We start from the raw sequence: 17,770 nt of genomic DNA, 5'->3' as shown, positions 1-17,770 counted from the left end.
TATGTGCAGCTGTGTTAAGGAGAAAGGAAGCAAGAAGTATGTATCAGAGAGTTTGCAGTTAGAAAATAATTTCCTGCCCATCCATCATCTTTAAATTACTTTGTAAGCTTTGCAAGTCCCCAACTCTGCTGTCTGTAGACACCACACCTGTGCAGTGTGGATGTGAGTGGGTAACCACACAAATGAAGAATTAGCAATCCACATTGAATAAGAGGATGAAGTTAATCCAGGGGAGCAGCAGCTATTTGAATACCTTCTTTCAAGATATTACTGTAGCTAACCTTTTGTTTGGGTAGTCAGGGAGTTTTTGCTCAGTTTAGTCAGAAGGAAAGAGACAGACAACTGTGTACTATGTGAGAAGGTAAGTCAGAGTTGTGCTTACTACCTATGGAGACCAAAGGCTTGCTTAGAGATTTAGTTATGACTGTCTTCACTGTTGTGCACCTCTCTTGTTGTGGCCAGTTGTGTGTAGTAAGCTATGCCACAGATCTTAAAACAGTTATTTCCATCTCTTTGTGGGTATTCTATCTGTTTTTAGGTGTTTGCAGTGCTGTGTGCCTCAAGGGGTAATGATCAAGCACTCTGCCACTATTGTGCCACAATTAGCTGAAAAATCAGTCTTGCTTTTAATTTTATGCATCTCAGCCAAGCCTCAAGTGCCCTTCTTCCTGTGCACTGGAGATTTTATGCTTGTTTTATTTAAAGTGACAAAGCCTTCATAACAAAATCCAAGCTTGCGTTTTTACCTACCATGGAAACGAGGTCCTAAATAACTGTTAAGATTGTTTGCTTAAATGTAACACTTGCAGATCAGCCATTCTTATCAGTCAGAAGTTTCTGGGACCATCTGTGTTCAGGACTAGCCTAGCACTGTATTACCCACTCCTATCTCATTGTGGGCTCATTACTGATGCTTGTAAATAGCTCTGATGGTAAAAGACTGCAGGTGTTTGAGATATGGATATCAATATTGTACTCAGAATTTATCAATCAACCTATCTGTAGATGCTTTGTACTAGTTATCTCCTAATGAAAATGGTAGTGCAACTCCTGGAAAATGGTAGGGGACTTGAAAAGAAATAAAGAAGCTTGCCAGCAATTCTTGTGAGCCCAGGGTTGTTGAGCCTTACAGTGTGTAATAGAAATTGATGCTGGTTTTGGATGTGCAAGTGAACATGACATTTCACTGGAAATGTGAGGAACACGAGGTAGCAAAATAAAAATATTCAGGTAAGCTACTATTACAGCACTTCTACCAAAATAACACCCAGATGCTTGGTCTTTCAACAGGTGATGGCTGCAAACAGCACAGTGCACTTGTGCATGTCTGAGGTTTCAAAAGTAAGCTGCTGTGTAAGGGAAGCTGGGTAGGGGGCTGGAGAAGAGCAGCCGGCTACAGCAAAGGCTCAGTGTGATTTCAGATGTCTTTGGAAGTCTGGAGGTGATTAAGCTTTGCTTTGGGCTCAGGTCAATACACAGAAGACAGGATTGCTAGAAAGAACAATTATTGATCTTAATTTCTTCTAGAACTTAAAGGTTAAAGACGAAGTTTAGTCTGTCTTCACATAAATGAAGCTTGCAAGCTTTTTAAGGGGAAAATGGTATGCATTCTTGAAGGAATTATAGAGGAATCAAATGCATTGACACACAGTATTTGGCATTTGACTACTCCTGAAGTCACTGCAAGGTGTGGGATGCTGCAGAGGGCAGACAGAGTTGGAAGAATTCCCTGGAATTAGAAACACTTCTGCTTTTCCCTTCCTGCAGAAGTAGGGTAACCTACTTCTTATCTTCTAATGGCCACAAAAGATAATGAACAGCCCTCTATGGCTGTGCAGTGGCACTGGCTTGGAACTCAAAGTGTTCCTTTTGTTGCTGCTGCTGTTCCCTTGAAAATGATCCATGCTGAGTTTTGTGAAGCCTGCTATGAGGAGTTTTGGATCTTCTGTAATGGAGAGGAATAAAGCTAAAGCACAGGCTGGGACACAGTATGAAAACTGCACTGTGCTGTTTTCTGCTGTAACAATGAGGTGAATGTCCACTGATGGCTGAGCCTCTCTACCTCCTAGTGACTGCAGAGAGGGAGCTGCATTTGTTGCACTTCTCAGGTTCTGCTTGCTCTGTGCAACCATGATGGATAATGAGCTATTCAAAGCAATTTGGACTCATTTGTCTAAGTAGAGTGTCAGCTCCAGGCTAATCTTGTGAATTATTTAATAATCTTCTACCCCTGAGAGCACAAGTGTGGAGATATCTCTGGAGCACTTAATCATTTGCGTGATGTTTACTCAGTTTATACCTACGCTTCCATTTTTTTGCTGTACTGTGTGAAGACACATATGAGCTGCCTGCAGGGCCTGGGTGAACTGGAGGGAAAGATTCTGGAAGCCTCTGCTGCACTGGGGTTTTGCACCCAAGGTGTGGGGTGGAGGCTTCATCCTGAGAATGATGATTTTCCCCTAGCTTGAGAAAAGCTTCTGGATTTTCTTTCCTTGTAACCATGCTTAATGCATCAGCTGCTTGTGAATGTTTTAATTCCTGATTTATCTGTCTCACAGTCAGATAAAGCCAAAATGAGGCTGAAAGCCAAATTGGGGCTGATTCCCAACATAGATGTGATAATAGCTTTCTGCAGAGAGAGAAGCAGAGTGTATAGATGCTTCTAAGTAACCCAGTGATGCTGGTTTGAGAAGTCCTCGCTGGCTTGTTCTGTTTATGCAGCCTGGGATTTGGATTACCTAACAGTGTATGTGTCAGCTTAACCCTGTGACTGGTTACATACCAGGGTCCCCAACAGGAACCCCAGACAAATGTTGTTTTAAACACTGCATCTTACAACTAGGTCCACAATCTGCCAATGTGATACACAGCCTGTGTAAAACTGTTAATTTCTAATAATTTAAAATAATTTTTGATGCCTAGAGTGACCTGTTGTCCTGGTGTGGGACTTGTGGAAAAAGTGTGCTGGGGTAGCAGTGTAGTGGAGGAAAGGAAAAATGAGATCATGGTGTGACAACAGCATGCAGACTGTCAATCCAGAGATTCGCAACTGAACAAAAAAGTTTGGAAGTAATGATTAAGGTATGAAAACAAATTTTCATCAAGTAACATGCTTACCCTGACAATTTCTTCTTCCTAATCACAGTAGAAAGATTTTGCAGTTTCTATTGATTTTATCTGGAAAGTACTGTCAGTATTATCAGAACAATTAGCTGATGAAATTGAAGATGGATATACCATTCTATGCCTGGTGCTTTAGTTAGTGAATACTTACTACATGCTGTACTTATCTGGAAGCCCATTCACTCAAGGCAAGATGCCATGCTTCTTTGTTAGGCAGAGATCTTTTGATTAGTTATCTCTCCATAATATTTTTGAATTTCACTCACATTAGGTATTTTCAGATGCTGTACATATAAATGAGAATATTTTCCACTTTGTTGGTCCCTTGACAAATGTAGATATTGGCTGAACAATTGTTTTGCTTTCCACTTATCCCAAGTATTCTTGTGAAATTTGTAGCAAGTCTAATATCACTATATACATGTAGTTTCCGAAGTCTACTTCAACTGTATGCACACAATATGTGTATGAATAAAGCAAATAAGGAAACTGAAATTCTACAAGATCACATCATGTTGAAAATTAATGTTTCATAACCATCCTGAAACAAAGTGTATGAGTTATGGACATTGCAAACAGGAAAGAGAAGAATAAATCCTGAATAATGTCCCCAGGCAAGTGATTTTTCTATGACCTAAAGGACTGAAATAATTATTTTTTTTTGCTTGCTCTGGAAAATAATCAGTTTTTCTACATGGAGGGAAGCAGGACAGAAATGTGGCTTCTGGGGAAAAAAGGGGAATTTATCAGAGGTGAAATCCCTTTGGTTCTTCCCACTGATCGCATATTCTCACTCTTGATCCTCTTCCTGCTTAGCAAGCAAAAAAGCCCCAGGTCCTAATACAAGTTTTTTAAAAGAACCCTCACACTTTCCCTAACTGAGAAGCTGAAACACTTTTATGGCAGAAGGTTACTGAGTAGCAAGTGTACACTGAGCTGAGCAAGAATGTCTGAAGAAGAACAAACTCTTTTTACGTTTCTTTTATTAGGGATTTAGGTCTGAATTTGGAGTTGCTGATTTAAAGAGGAAACATTAGGCGCATTGGTGATGGCCTTCTTTTTACCAGACCATACCATGTGAAAAGCCAGGGGAATCTTATCCTAGATTTCAGTGGAAGTAGGGCTGAGAGAGTCTCTCAGCATCAATGGTGACTTGTTTCTGTTGGACTGGGAGTTATTTGCAAGAATTTTGATGCACAAAAATGATCACATAAATCTTTAAACTGGAGTATTATCTGAAAGACACTAGTAGGTTCTTATTAATGAAAACATATTTTTGACCTTCTACTTTGGATTTGTTTCATGCTTTTATTTCTTAAGGGTAATGAACAAATTACTTTTACATTTATTTTCTCAAAAGATTAAAAAGAAAATATTGCCTCCAAAAAAAGATACCTTGAGTTCTGCTTCTGCAAATTTAGACTGCTCTTTTTCAAACCACTATCTGTGGTTGTGCATCTGCACAACTGTGGTTTGGTGAGAAGGCCCATCCATATTTTCATGTCCTGCAGAAAAGATCCTGCTTGGTGGGAGGGTGCTGCTGCTCTGTCAACATGCCACATGCCCTATCAGTGGAAAAGTTCAGTAAAAGTTCTTTTTTCAGAAATACTTTTGATGCCATGGAGAGTTTAGATACTTAAAGTTTTAAAATTTTTGGAGACACTTTGGTCAAAGCCATTTGAACTGGGACTGTAATACTCTTTGGGAATCCTTTGCGGATGCTTAAGTGAATTTTCTACTTGCTGGAGAGCTTGCACTGTAAGAAATGCAAATTCTCTAAATTATATGTGCATTTAAAATTTGAATGTACCAAGGGTAAATAAAACCGGAAAACCAGTGCCATTTTACTGTAGATAAAAGCTCGCTAGGCAGCAATAGATCTTCTAGGCAGTACTCTGTGTATAATTAATATCCTAATCTAGATTCTGCTGAAGCTAGGGGAAAGATTTTCATCAACTCCAGAAGAAGTTAAATAAGGTTATTAGCTGACCACAGTGTTCATGTGCACATGTAATCATGCTAAAGGACTTCAAAAAATTCAGTGCTGCCTTACTAGTTACTATAGTGATAAGGACGAGACCATTACTGAATATGGCCTATTTGGAGTTGTTGAAAAATGGTTGAAGATGATCTCTGCATTCCTCTTGCTCCCTTTGTATTTCCATTTCACAATTCTTATTGAATTAACCTGTCAGAAACGTCCCTGTGGTTCGCCACCCTATGCTACATGAGGTGATAATATATATGTCAGGAACCATCTGTTGATGTGCTTCAGTTGGGTGGCTTTTCCTGAATTACACAGCTTTCACTCTGTGTTCTGAAGGATTGCACCACCCAGCTGGACACCAACATACCATCATGGCATTCCAGGCAAGCTCAAACCACCTTCTGCATGAGGCAAAGCCATGCCCTCCACTGCTTTCTGGGAATACGATGCAGGTCCTTTCATCCCTGTGAAAGGAAGATCTCTGATAGCTCACCATAGTTTGGGACTGTAGCTGCTCTAGGGTTTATAGTGTGAGCTTGAAAGTTCTTTTTCTGTGCTTAGCGGGGTAGATAACAGTTGAGTGGAAGTTGCATTCAACAGGTGTTTGAAGGTAAAAAGAGAATATTGAGTGTATTGAAGGAAACTGAATGAACCTGTATTTTTACAAAGCTAAAAGGTACTTTCAGCTTCATCCCTGACCATCAACGATCCAAGATTAGTCTGTGCTTACTAAGAAGGACATGCTACTGGACAGACCTGGTGTTGTTGTTTTCTTTGCTTTCTTTCTGAAAGGGGTACAGGGTATGGGGATCATGCACCCTGCAGCCTTATCTGAGGAGGCCACAGGCCAGCTGCAGGCAGAGCAGTGCCATTAGGGACAATAAAGCACTTGCCATGGAGGTGAAAATATTATTCCACTTTCTGGAAAGTTTATTAGCTGTTGGAAATATTTTTGTTTTGTTTTGGTTTTGTTAACAGTTAATTTTAGATTTCTAATTTTTCTAATTTGTTACTAGCTAATCTCTAAATTGTTATTGAAAAGTTACCTCTGCTTTATGTTGCCAGTTAGGTATGTTAGCCAAAGAGTGAAGAGGGAAGTTTGCATTTGCCCTCTTGGAATGGGAAAGAGCCTATGCAAGCTGCACAATTGCAACTCATTTAATGTCAAAACCCGAAGGGGAATAATGAGGTAAGGAATTCTGGAGTTTGTGGTATCACTCTAGGACACCCTGGGCTGTATTTAACCTTGTTAAAGGCATCCAGTTAACAACCAAAGAACAAAAACAAGAAGCAAAGGCTTCCTTCTATGGGCTTATGAAATAATTTTCAGCTTTCATTAACTCTGTCAAACCAAACTGATATCTGTTGCAGTTTTCAATAATTTGTGCCAAATCATATGTTTCAACCCTTAGTAATTTCATCTAGGAGTATGTTTCAATCTTACATTGTGTTTTGTTGTTTGTTTTTTTTAAATGTACTCGGTGCTCAATGCTAATATCCCTGGGTCATCATTCTCCATAGTCACATCAGGAAATTAAAAAAAAAAAAAACAACCCCTGCCCTAAATGTGTGGAGTTTTCAAAGTTCTCTCAGCAAATGCTTATGCAATGGAAACTTCATGTGTAACTACAGCAGTACCTGCTGCCATGCAGGTGAACTGGGAATGTGAAGGCAGTTTTCCTTCCTGGGCAGCTGGAAGGCACAGGTTTCTCCATGACCTTGGGGTGAGCTTTGCCACCTGTTGCCCTTTTTATACCAAAGTAGCCTGTGCCAGCCAGCAAGAGCAAGCACTGACCTCCCTGGGGAGAAGCAAGAAGAGCTCAGGAGGGCAGTGAAGCAGCTTGGCAGAACAGTCTGGTTTGGAGCACGTGAAATGCTTGTGAGTGGGACAAGAGCCCCAGGCCGCAGACGCTGCCAGCACTGCTCCTGCCTGCTGGCACTGCCAGCACCTGCACCTGGTACTGCCACTACCATGGCCAGACACACCCGGCACTGCTGGCTGCTGCTGCAGGGAGCCTGGGTTTAAATTGCTCTTTCAAAATGATTGAGTGTATGATTGCTCTTTGTAATATTAATAATTTCAGAAAACAAATAATCAATGGAGGATCAAACAGGAAAAGAAACCATAAAAAGTTTATATAACTTGAAGTAATAATTGCCTTTAGTTTAGCTAATCTAAAATTTGGCTAGATCAACTTAAATGATTTTTATTTAAAATTAAACTTTAAGTCTGAACTTAAAATCTTTGCTATCTTCATCCATCATATTCACCTACCAATTTCTCAGCTTCTAACTGTTTACAGCTCTTCTGCATATATATATATATATATATATATATATATATATATATATATATTTTCTTTGTCTTGTTGAGAAATATATATATATATATATATATATATATATATGTATATATATGCTGCCTTTGCCTTGTGGAGAAAAAGAGTCATTATCTAAATAGTGACCCAGCTGCTGGGTTTTCTGCCTATGTATCAGCATTCAGGCTGCTAGTGATCCAAGGCTCAGAAATACATACAAGACCTGGTCAGATAAAATTTGCATTATCACACACAGGTTAAACAACCTTATAGTAGGATCTGTCACTGCTTCATAGAAGAAAATATAAGGAAGAAACTTGATGTATTAATTTTTGAGACAGATAAAGTTTGGGAATTTTATGTTTAGTAAATGTTTGTTGCTGCTAGATATTTCTAGACAAAGATTTTGAAAAATCAATTTTCTAAAATACCAATATGTAGGTGTCCACGAATGTTACGTAAAAATAAAGCAAAGCACTTCAAATTATAATTTTTAGTACCTTTAGGTGGTTTGTTACAAGAAGTAGTAGTCAAATATACCTACAAGCCCATCTCTATATAAAGAAATGGGAATTTCATTACCAGGATGCATAATAAATGATATATTTCCAAAGATAAAGAAATGCCTTCTCATCAATCTAGATGTTCTGCATCTTAAAATATAAGAAAACAAAATAGAAAATTAACTCTGCTCCAGCTGGGCTGTGGTGTTAGCTGAGGCAATGGAGGGCAGCATGGATGGCAGGCCATGGCTGGAACAAGGAAAGATCAGGCATATGATAAAGTGAGATCTTCAATAGGTAATTGGAGTGGTAGGTGTTGTAAGTGGGATGTGCTGGGGAAGCAGAAGTGATGGCCTGAACAGCTCATGCTGTTCAAGAATGGAATAGGGAAGCTTCATTTCCAAGAACTGCTTGGTGTCCCAGCTCTAAAAGTTTCTTGGGGCCATGCATGATGGCAGAGTTGATGCTAGCCAGCACCCACCTGCAGGGAAACAGTGCCAGTACCTGATGCCTGTTTTGCGTAGACAACTGGATACATGCACTGCAGATAACTTGATTTATGGTGGTTCCTTATACCATAGGCATGTTTTCCTCTTATAATCTATGTTTAACCAAGGAGAGGCATATTTAATCTGTTTTTCATGTCTATTTCCCATAAACACAAGTTTGTGTAGGCAAGTTTGCTATTCACAAGCCAGACCATTTTTTTTTCCCTGCAGCAACTCTGTGAATCACCCCATTGCAGTGGAGGAAGGAGGGTGGAATTATTTCCACACATTTTCAGAGACAATGCAGATGACTGATGATGAAGGGCCTTGACAGGTTGTTCAGTTAATCCCTGGATTGGCTTTTATCCCAAATGAAGATGTAGTTTACTGACATACCTTGCTGTGGAATACTTTCATGGGCTGTATGGTGATCTTATCTATATCCTTCAAGCCTTTTATTGAAAGTATTCCCAGGACTTTTCTTCACCACAACATTAATTTGTGAGTTGGCTCTATCTCTCTCCATGTCTAAACACTGCTTTGCACTGAGGCAGGGAGGAGCGTGCAACCTCAGCTTTGTAGGTATGAAGGAGCATTAACTAATACCTGAGCCACTCCAGCTGCTAGCCTGAGCTCCCTGCACTCAGTCCCCTGTTCCCACAGAAGCTGAGCACTGGAATGGGGCTTGCCACACATGGGAACTGTAAGCTTTTTCCAGAAGCCTCTGCTTTGGCATCTGTTTGTGCTTACAGGGGGTGGCTCCTCTGCATCCTCTCCATTCACCTAAGGCAGGCAGCTGATAACTTCCAATGCCTGTTTGTCCGTTGTTTTGGTCTGGCATCTGCAAGCTTGATTTGTTTGGCATTTGATGGCCTGGGGCAGATGAGATGTGGGGCCAACCTTTCAAAAGCAGAGCTCTGTTTACACACATGATTCAAGTATTGTGACATAAGTGTTACATGAACATGCAAGTGACAGGATTAATGTACATGTTCCAGTCTGCAGATGTGTTTTGTAAGAAATAAGAGGCTTTTTTGAATGCCAGGCACTAATTTAACATCAGAGCCTCAAAATCACTATGTACAAGCTCTTTGGCTTTGGGAGAGATCTTGGTGCTCATTAATTCTTTCTGTTTTCCCTTTCTAACTCCTGTAGGCACTAGCATTGAGTTGGAGGAGCCTAAATGAATCCTTGCAAAGGTGGAGCATGCTTTTTAGCTGACAGCTTTGGGGAGGTGAGCACACTCAGATTGAGACGTGTCTTTGAAAAGGAGATGTTCCTTACCATGACATCTGGCCTGCTCCTGGGGCTGAACTTGGCTTGTGCATCAATTCTCATTAGAGATATTTGCAAGGAGGTGTGGGTATGTGAAGAATGTGAGAACATGTTGCGCATTTAGAGGTCATTGCTGGTGAGGGATATTCAATATACTGTTGTCTGGCACTATCTGGGGTTCTCCTGTTTGGTTTTGTGTTAAACATGTGCCAGTGAACTGTAAATTCTACTGAATAGAACAACTTACTCCTTTTGTCAGCCAGAAAAGACTGTGATCAGGATATGTTTCAGCAGAATAGATAGTATTTTATTTTTTCATACACTTTGTTTCTTAGTTGGAGTCTAAACATAATAAATATTTAACTTCTGAGCTTTCTTGCTCTGATTATTTCTGTGTAATATTTTACTTGATATTCAGTTAAGCAGATGAAGCATTATTGTTGGTTCATCTATTTTAGCAATATAGCTTTATACATTTTAATATCTGTTCTCAAGTAGTTGTTAGAAGTAAAGAACATAAATTTTATGTCTTTTGTGTGATGCATTTAACCCTCAAAAAGATTGGTATAGAGAGGAATAGTGATTTTACAACAGAAAAAGTGAACAAATTGGCTCATTCATATTGCATTGGCATAAACAACCTGCAGAACATTCTTGTTATGTTTGTTGTTTCACTTAAATAACTTTCAAATTGGAAAAGCTTTCTGTTGATCATTTTGATGAAGTAAGTAGTAAACTTGCTAGTAAACTTGAACCCGTGTACAGCTTAGAGGAGGAAAGAGGTGTAAATGTAGCCTGTGAACCATAGTTCAGAGAAAGAAGACACACTGGTGGTAAATGAACTTGCACAATTTAGTCTGTTGCTGTTTTAGGCTGACTTTTCCAGTCCTGTGTCATTACATAGACACCTTGTCTTTTGAGGAAATAACATTTTTGTTAGACTGACATAAGCAAGCTGAATCAGTTATGACCAGATTGTCTTGTTTATACTGGACAGAATACTGTTTCCATAGGACTCCTCTGTCTCCTTCATATCTTCTGGGATTCAAACTGACACCTTAGTGCTGTGTGAAGGGCAATTCCTGTGTGCTGAGTGTGTACTAAACAGAGATGTTTTCCAGTTCATTCAGAAGTTCCTCAATCCCAAACCGTAAGATACACTTATAGAGGGTAGGGAGCAATAGATGGAGAAATATTTGATAAACAGAGACAGTAATAGGAAGTGGAAGGAGTAGTAAACACCGCTGAAAAATCCTTCCTGTATTTTAAAAAACCTGCAAAATCCTCAAAACCCAACAAAGTCATTACATGCTTAAAAACGTGGAATTGCTATTTAATTTGCTTTCTAATTTATTTCTTTTTTTTTTTTTTTAATGAAAACTCTCTCTAGATATCTTTTTGTATGTATGTATCTGTGTGTATATATATATCGGGTCTCCTTTCTGGTGTGCCATAGAAATGTCACAATTTTTTTATCTGTGCCTTTATACAGAGGTTTTTTAAACATTTTATTTTCCTGGTTTGATATCTCATTGTTCAGAAGACAAAATACTCAACACACTCATGACTTCCTTACTTCTGTCTTTCTAAGTTGAAGAAGTATTTAAGGGAACTTACTGAGGGTAATGAAGCACGCTTTAGGCTGGCTCTGCACAGACCTTTATCGAGGGCCCTGCCAGTACTGCTCATTCGTTAACTCACCTTGTCTGAGTTTGTTTTCATCCATGTGAAAGGAAGGCAGATGACTGTAGTCTGCAGGAATTCCCTTACATATATTTTTCATCTCTGACCTAGGACAGAGTTTCTTACTTCTTACCTTGGCATTTTTGCTGCAGTGCCCAACATGATGTGTTGTTTCTTAGATGAAAATGTGCTTGTAGGATGATGACATAGATTGGGGGAAAAGGGCATGGAAAAGGGCATAGAGATAACCAAATTCAGTTGTCCTAACAAACCAGTTCATCTGTTGCAAGCCTACAGTATCTTATTCTAGTACCTTCTTCATACACTACCTTTTTATCCCAGCTCTAGTTGTCATAGAATCATGGAATCATTTAGTTTGGAAAAGACCTCTAAGGTTCAATCCAACCTTTATGTAACTGTCATATAACCTCAAACTTAGGTCCCCATGTCACCACTGTCTTTCGGAATGTGGCAGGAATATGGGCACTTGCAGCCCAGAAAGCTGATCACATCCTGGGCTGCATCAAAAGAAGAGTGCCTAGCAGGTCAAGGGAGGTGACATATGTCCTAGCCTTGTCCTCAGTCCTAGTGCTGCTCCTGCTGTTCCCCACTGGGCCTCCACATAGACCCCAGGCATGACTTGTCACCTCAAATTGCCCTAGGCTGTTGGTTAAACTGAATGGTATCACCAGTCTGTGTGCCCTGGGGACAGCAGAGCTCCTGGGGAAAAGCATCGCTTCTGCTGGAGTTGTCCTCAGGTCCTGCTGGTTCCTGACTCTGGAGGAAGTCCCCCTTTCCTGCTCCCTGGCATTTCCTGTCAGTACTGACATTCCATTTCTCAAGTGTATGAAATTTACAAATGCAAAATGAGCATTATTCCATTTCTCACTAGGAAGAGGGTTGTCAAGACACAAGTAACTATTCCTGCTCCATGGACCCAGTAGCTCATGGGTTTTAATTATTATATATATGTTAGACATTTTGAAGTACTTATTTATGTAACATTTCTTTGGTTTTCTTCTCTTGAGATGGCACACAAGTGTTAGCAGATGCAGATACAGTATGGTAGAAGGCTAAACAGTCTGTTTTGTGTAAAACTGATACACTTGGGGTGGTTCTGAGATGATACACTTAGGATTATCTGATTCAGTAGAGTGATGTGCATACCCTGTAAAGAAAATGGATTGATTTTCTAAGGATCACCTTTTCCAAGCTCAAGAGTGGTCCATCCTCACATGCAGTGAAGAAGAGATGATCATCCCCCTCTACTCTGCACTGGGGAGGCTACAGATGGAGCACTGTGTCCACTCTGGCCTGCTCCCTACAAAAGAAACATGGACATACTGGAAAGAGTCCACTGAAGGGCCATGAATATGGTAAAGGGACTGGAGTTTTTGTCATATGAGGTGAGGCTAAACCTCAAGAAAGAAAAACTTGAGGCTAGGGGAGGATCTTGCTGGTGTGTAAATACCTATTTTGCAGAGAAAGATGGAGGCAAACCCTTCTTAATGAAAGGACAAGAGGACAAGAAAGGACAGACTGGAATACAGGGAACTCCCTTTAAACAAGAAAGCCAGAATCTCCTTTTGGATGTCACTATTTACTTATTTGGTATATCTGATGTACTTAAAGAGCCAATTTCCTTAATGAAATGGGTTTAGAACCTGTATACCCCGTACACCAATAAAAAGAGTTGGTGAAACCTCAAATATAGTTAAAATGTGTATGTAGTTGGTAAAGGGTCCTAGACCTATCCTGATCCAAAGGAACACCAGGTTCCTTTGTTCCCCTGTGTAAGATACTCCAATATTTTCACTGTAGCTTTTGTTTATGCTCCTACTTCCATGTTACCTGTGTATTTTTCCCTACACAGTTCAGTTGAGACTGGGTCCCTATCTTTTCTGATCAGCTGGCAATAAGATGATTTCAGAGACAAATGTAGTCCCTGGATGTACAATGTGGTGAGCATCAAGGGGCATCAGAGGAGTGATACCCGGCACTACTGAGATACCTATTTAAATATTGTGTTCCTAGGACTTTTGCAATTTCATGTTGCTGACAGAATTCATGAAAAGGTATGAGACAGAGAGAAAGAGATATTTTTCAGAGACTCTCTTTCCAGTGAAAGACAAGAGAAAACCAGTTCACTAAAGTTTCTTGGAGAAAGCACTAAAATGTGGTTTATGGCCTTTAGAAACCCACACGTGGATACATGTTCTAATAAAGGATTAACTAGCATAGTAGATAAAATAGTAATAGCTTTGGTGTTTGGCAGATGGATCATAAACACATTCAGGACACAGCATGAAATCACCAGTGCCTGAGATGGTGTATGCAATTGTACCTCACTTGTTTCTTTCATCCAAAATCCTGGACAAAATGCAAAAATAATTTGGCAGAGTCTGGCTGTGTCTACATGAGCACAAAATGTGGTGCAATAGGAAGGAAGCAGGATAGCCTACCCATGGCAGAGCAGCTGTCCATGCTGCTTATGCTCTGGGGCTTTACTCAGGTAGCTTTAGTGTGGTGCTAGAGACTCTGCACCCATTAGCAGCAGCAGTCAGTGAGATGCACTCCTGGATTAAATGCTTTCACTTCCTTTCCTGAGGAAGGAATTTATTTAGAACTTCTGAGTCACTCCATAGTGCAAACCAAGTGCAGTTACGTGGGGACTATCAGCAGCTTCACAATTGCCCTCCTCCTTTGTGCTAAAAAGTGAATATAGGCTCCTTCCTTTATTAAAACGTTGTTCTGTGGGAAGTCCTTTGCCTGGTTTTTACTCCAGTATAAACTGAAGCATTAGGATACCGTAGTTGCCTTTATGTAAAATAAAAGCATCTAATTTGTAATTATAATTTATAGAATACTCTATATGTGTGTGTGTGTGTGTGTGTATATATATCTATACGAAAGTGTACAGTCTTAACACCCCTACACACACTTAAAATAAATAATACCTAGGAAACATAGGGAAATTGTGGCAATGCAGAATGTGCAACATAGTGGGACTTTGACATGTGAGTTGATGATTTACATGTCTAACAGACTAATGCAGCACATAGCCAAACCAAAACCAGTTGAGGCAACTTAACTGCCATCCAGAGGGGCCTGGACGTACTTGAGAGGTGGAGCCATGAACCTCATAGAGCTCAACAAGGCCAAGTGCAAGGTCCTACATCTGGGTTGGAGCGATCCCAAGCATGAATACAGGCTGGGCAGAGAACAGATTGAGGTGTAGCACTGGGGAGAATGACTTGGGGGTGTTGGTGGATGAGAGGCTGGATGTGAGCCAGCAAATGTGCACTTGCAGAAAGAAAGTGCACACAGCCAAGTGTGTCCTGGGCTGCATCAAAAGGAGTGTGGCCAGCAGGGCATGGGACAGGATTCTGCTCCTGCACTGCTCTCATGAGACACCATCAGAATACTACATCTGGCTCTGGGTCCCAAGCACATGATGGACATGGACATCCTCAAGCAGGTCCAGAGGAGGGCCATGAAGATGATCGGGGCACTTCTCCTGTGAAGACAGGCTGAAGGAGCTGGGGTTGTTTAGCCTAGAGAAGGCTCTGGAGAAAAAGTACAGCAGCTTTCCGGTATCTGAAGGGAGGGCGTAGGGTCTGCAGGGCAGTTGGAGAGGGACTAATTTTACACGGGCATTTAGTGATAGGAAAAGAGGTTATGGCTTTTAAAATGAAAGAGGGTGGGTTTAGATAGATCTGAACAAGAAGTTCTTTGCTATGACACCAGAACAAGTTGCCCAGCGAAGCTGTGGATTTCATGTCCCTGGAAATGTTCAAGGCCAGGCTGGATGGGGCTTTGATCAGCCTGGTGTAGTGAAAGGTGTCCCTGCCCATGGCAGAAGTATTGGAACTAGATGATCGCTAAGGTTCCTTCCAACCCAAACCATTCTATGATTCTGTGATAACTATCGGGGTCCTGATAAAGCCCCAGCTGCCTCAATATACCCCTCAAATTCACAGCACCTCACAAAAAAAAAAAGTTTGGCAGAGGTAAGCAACAAATTGCAACAAGGTCGTTGTCCTCTTACAAAACCTTTATACTTCAACATATGTCCTTTTAGCATATTTATACCGGATGCAGATGTCCTTTCGGAAGCCGTAAGAAAGCCCTTGCCTTGCAAGCTGTCACCTCAGACCTGTACGGTGTTAAGTGGCAGTAGTGGCAATGCTCCCCTCAGCTCCCTGTGCATCTCTGTCATTTGTGCCCGCACAGTACAACGTTTCCACCGCCCTCCCCGCGGGTTTGTGTGAGTTACTGTGGGCAGGGGCAAGGGAAGGGGGAGGGACGAGACACAGACACGGAGAAGGCCGAGTCGCAGCCCCCGCCGGGCGACGCGGACGGGCGGCGCGGACGGGCGGAGGAGGCGGAGGAGGAGGCGGAGGCGGGCTCGGCACACGCACACGCCGCTCCCGCCGTGCTCGCCTTAAATAGGGCGGCGCCGAGGAGGCGCGCACAGCCGTGGTCGCTGCTGCTGCCGGGAGGTGAGCGGGGTTTGGGGGGCTCTGCTGTCGTCGGGGCCGGGGGCCGTCAGGGACGCGCCGCCGAGGGAGGCGGCTGGGCCTGCCGGAGCGGCCGCCGCGGGCTGGGGTGCTCTGCGCGGCCGCTGTCACCGCGGGGCCGAGCGGTCCCGTCCTATCCCGCCGCCGATCCCCGTAGGCTGGCTGTGCGGGGCTGCGGGGCTTTCCTTCCCGGCCCGCAGTGGGATCAGCGTCCCCCGGAGCCGGCTTGGCTTCCCCTCGCACAAAAGCCTTCAGGAAAGCGTAGCTGTCTGTCTCCGGCCTCCCCCCGGCGCTGCAGCAGCTCGGGCTGGCCGGGCATTGTTCGGCGCCGGCGCTGCCCTCCGGCTCGGCTCGGCTCGGCCTGGCGCGGGGTGAGCGGCTCGGCCGGGCCGAGCAGCAGGTAGCGGGCTGGGCAGCGCGGTGCTGCCTGCTGACCCCGGGGCTTCGCGTTCGTTTAGCTGCCGGACTTTGCCTTCAAGTAGGTTGTTCTTTCGGGCATGAGTGCAGCATGTACTTGATACAGCTTTTTTTTCCTTCTTTCTTTAAAGCAGTTTAGAGTGCGTATGGAAATGCAGCGTGAGCCAAACTGCCCTAAAATGGAAGGTTGAGTGGCTTTGACTTTGCAGGCCTCCTCTGCTGCTAGGTAGGACTTGCAGTGCTACAGCACAGAGATTTAGCCTGGTTACCCGACGCTTTTGTTCTAGGATGCATATATTTCTTGTTCCTGTTGAACAGGAATTACAACACTTGAAGCCTTCTAAATTTCTAAACAGCATGTCTGTGAGCTGTTTGGAGTATTACGGACACCCTCTTGGACGATGTAATCTAAACATATGCCTGACTTGGGCTAGCGTCTGAGATGTGATGGTCAGGTTCTGTGATAGGAAAGAACAGACCTCATCCAAGTAGTGTTAATAGATTTCCTTTTTCATCTGCATTGCTTTACAGGCACTCTGCACTCTTCTGAGCCTGGTCAGGAAAGTTTATTGTTGCCTTTTTGCTTTACAACGTGCTCTCAAACTCACAAGCTGAGGTTTCTCAGCCCCAGGATTTAGATCAGGTTTCTTGCATCAAGAAATTGAATATAAGAGGGCATTGAGTTTACTGAAAAATACCTGTGTCTTCCTCTTGCAACAATAGCAGTATTAATAATGCGAAAACTGATACATAGAGTTCCTCATGGACTCTTGCTGTTACTGCCTTTTTAAAGCTTAAGGATGTGTAGCTTGCTTGTATTGGGATGGGGAAATGTTTAAAAGGTGGCTGATGGGAAAAATCTAAAGCTTGTCATTACAAGTAGCTGTTGTGTGTAGTGTTATCAATTCAAGGTCTTAAGCAAACAGCCTTAGCCTAGTCTGAGGACTGCATGATTACGATGAATTTACAAAGGTAGCTTCTAAATTTGGTAGATGGTGTTTTACAACTACAACTTGGGCAACATGAGGTTGGAAGTAAGTCTTCAGTTTTTGAGAAGGAAACCCCCAAGTAGCCTTTTGCTTCAAGGACAAGTACAAGGTTGATATTGGTAGAAAAAACAAACCCAGCAATTTGTAAAGAATGGTAAGACAACTTTGACATATTTTTGTGGGTAAGTGACTTGCCTCTTTTTTGAGCGGAGTCTGTGTAGCTGGTTCTCCTATCTCCTTGCTTCACTAAAAAGGAATACTTTGTGGGATTTTTGGGAGGAGGCAGAGGTGGGTTGTACCTTCCCTGTTTTGTGTGTGTTGCTCTCCAGTGGAACAGAGTAAAAGCTTTCTTTTCTCTTTCTTATCCTTCCAAGAAACCAACACTTTTACTAAAGTAAACAACAGAAGGTAATAATAGATTTTTGTGTTTTGTTTTTCTTGATAATATGGCTGATGGAATTGGGTAG

General features: G+C 42.0%; 1 protein-coding gene across 1 annotated transcript in view; it reads left to right on the top strand.

The window, feature by feature from the left end:
• The first annotated feature begins 15,742 nt into the window (after positions 1–15,742).
• The window catches only part of ACSL1 (acyl-CoA synthetase long chain family member 1), a 38,207-nt gene continuing 36,179 nt past the window's right edge, over positions 15,743–17,770 (top strand). Inside the window, exon 1 of the mRNA XM_041395859.1 lies at positions 15,743–15,879. The gene's annotated coding sequence lies outside the window, so the exon portion shown is untranslated. The remainder of the gene's footprint in view (positions 15,880–17,770) is intronic.

The sequence above is a fragment of the Onychostruthus taczanowskii genome, unplaced genomic scaffold (genome assembly GCF_017590055.1).
Source record: "Onychostruthus taczanowskii isolate IOZ18803 unplaced genomic scaffold, ASM1759005v1 scaffold12, whole genome shotgun sequence".
Taxonomy (NCBI): Eukaryota; Metazoa; Chordata; class Aves; order Passeriformes; family Passeridae; genus Onychostruthus; species Onychostruthus taczanowskii.
This window is presented reverse-complemented; position numbering and strand designations above follow the sequence as displayed.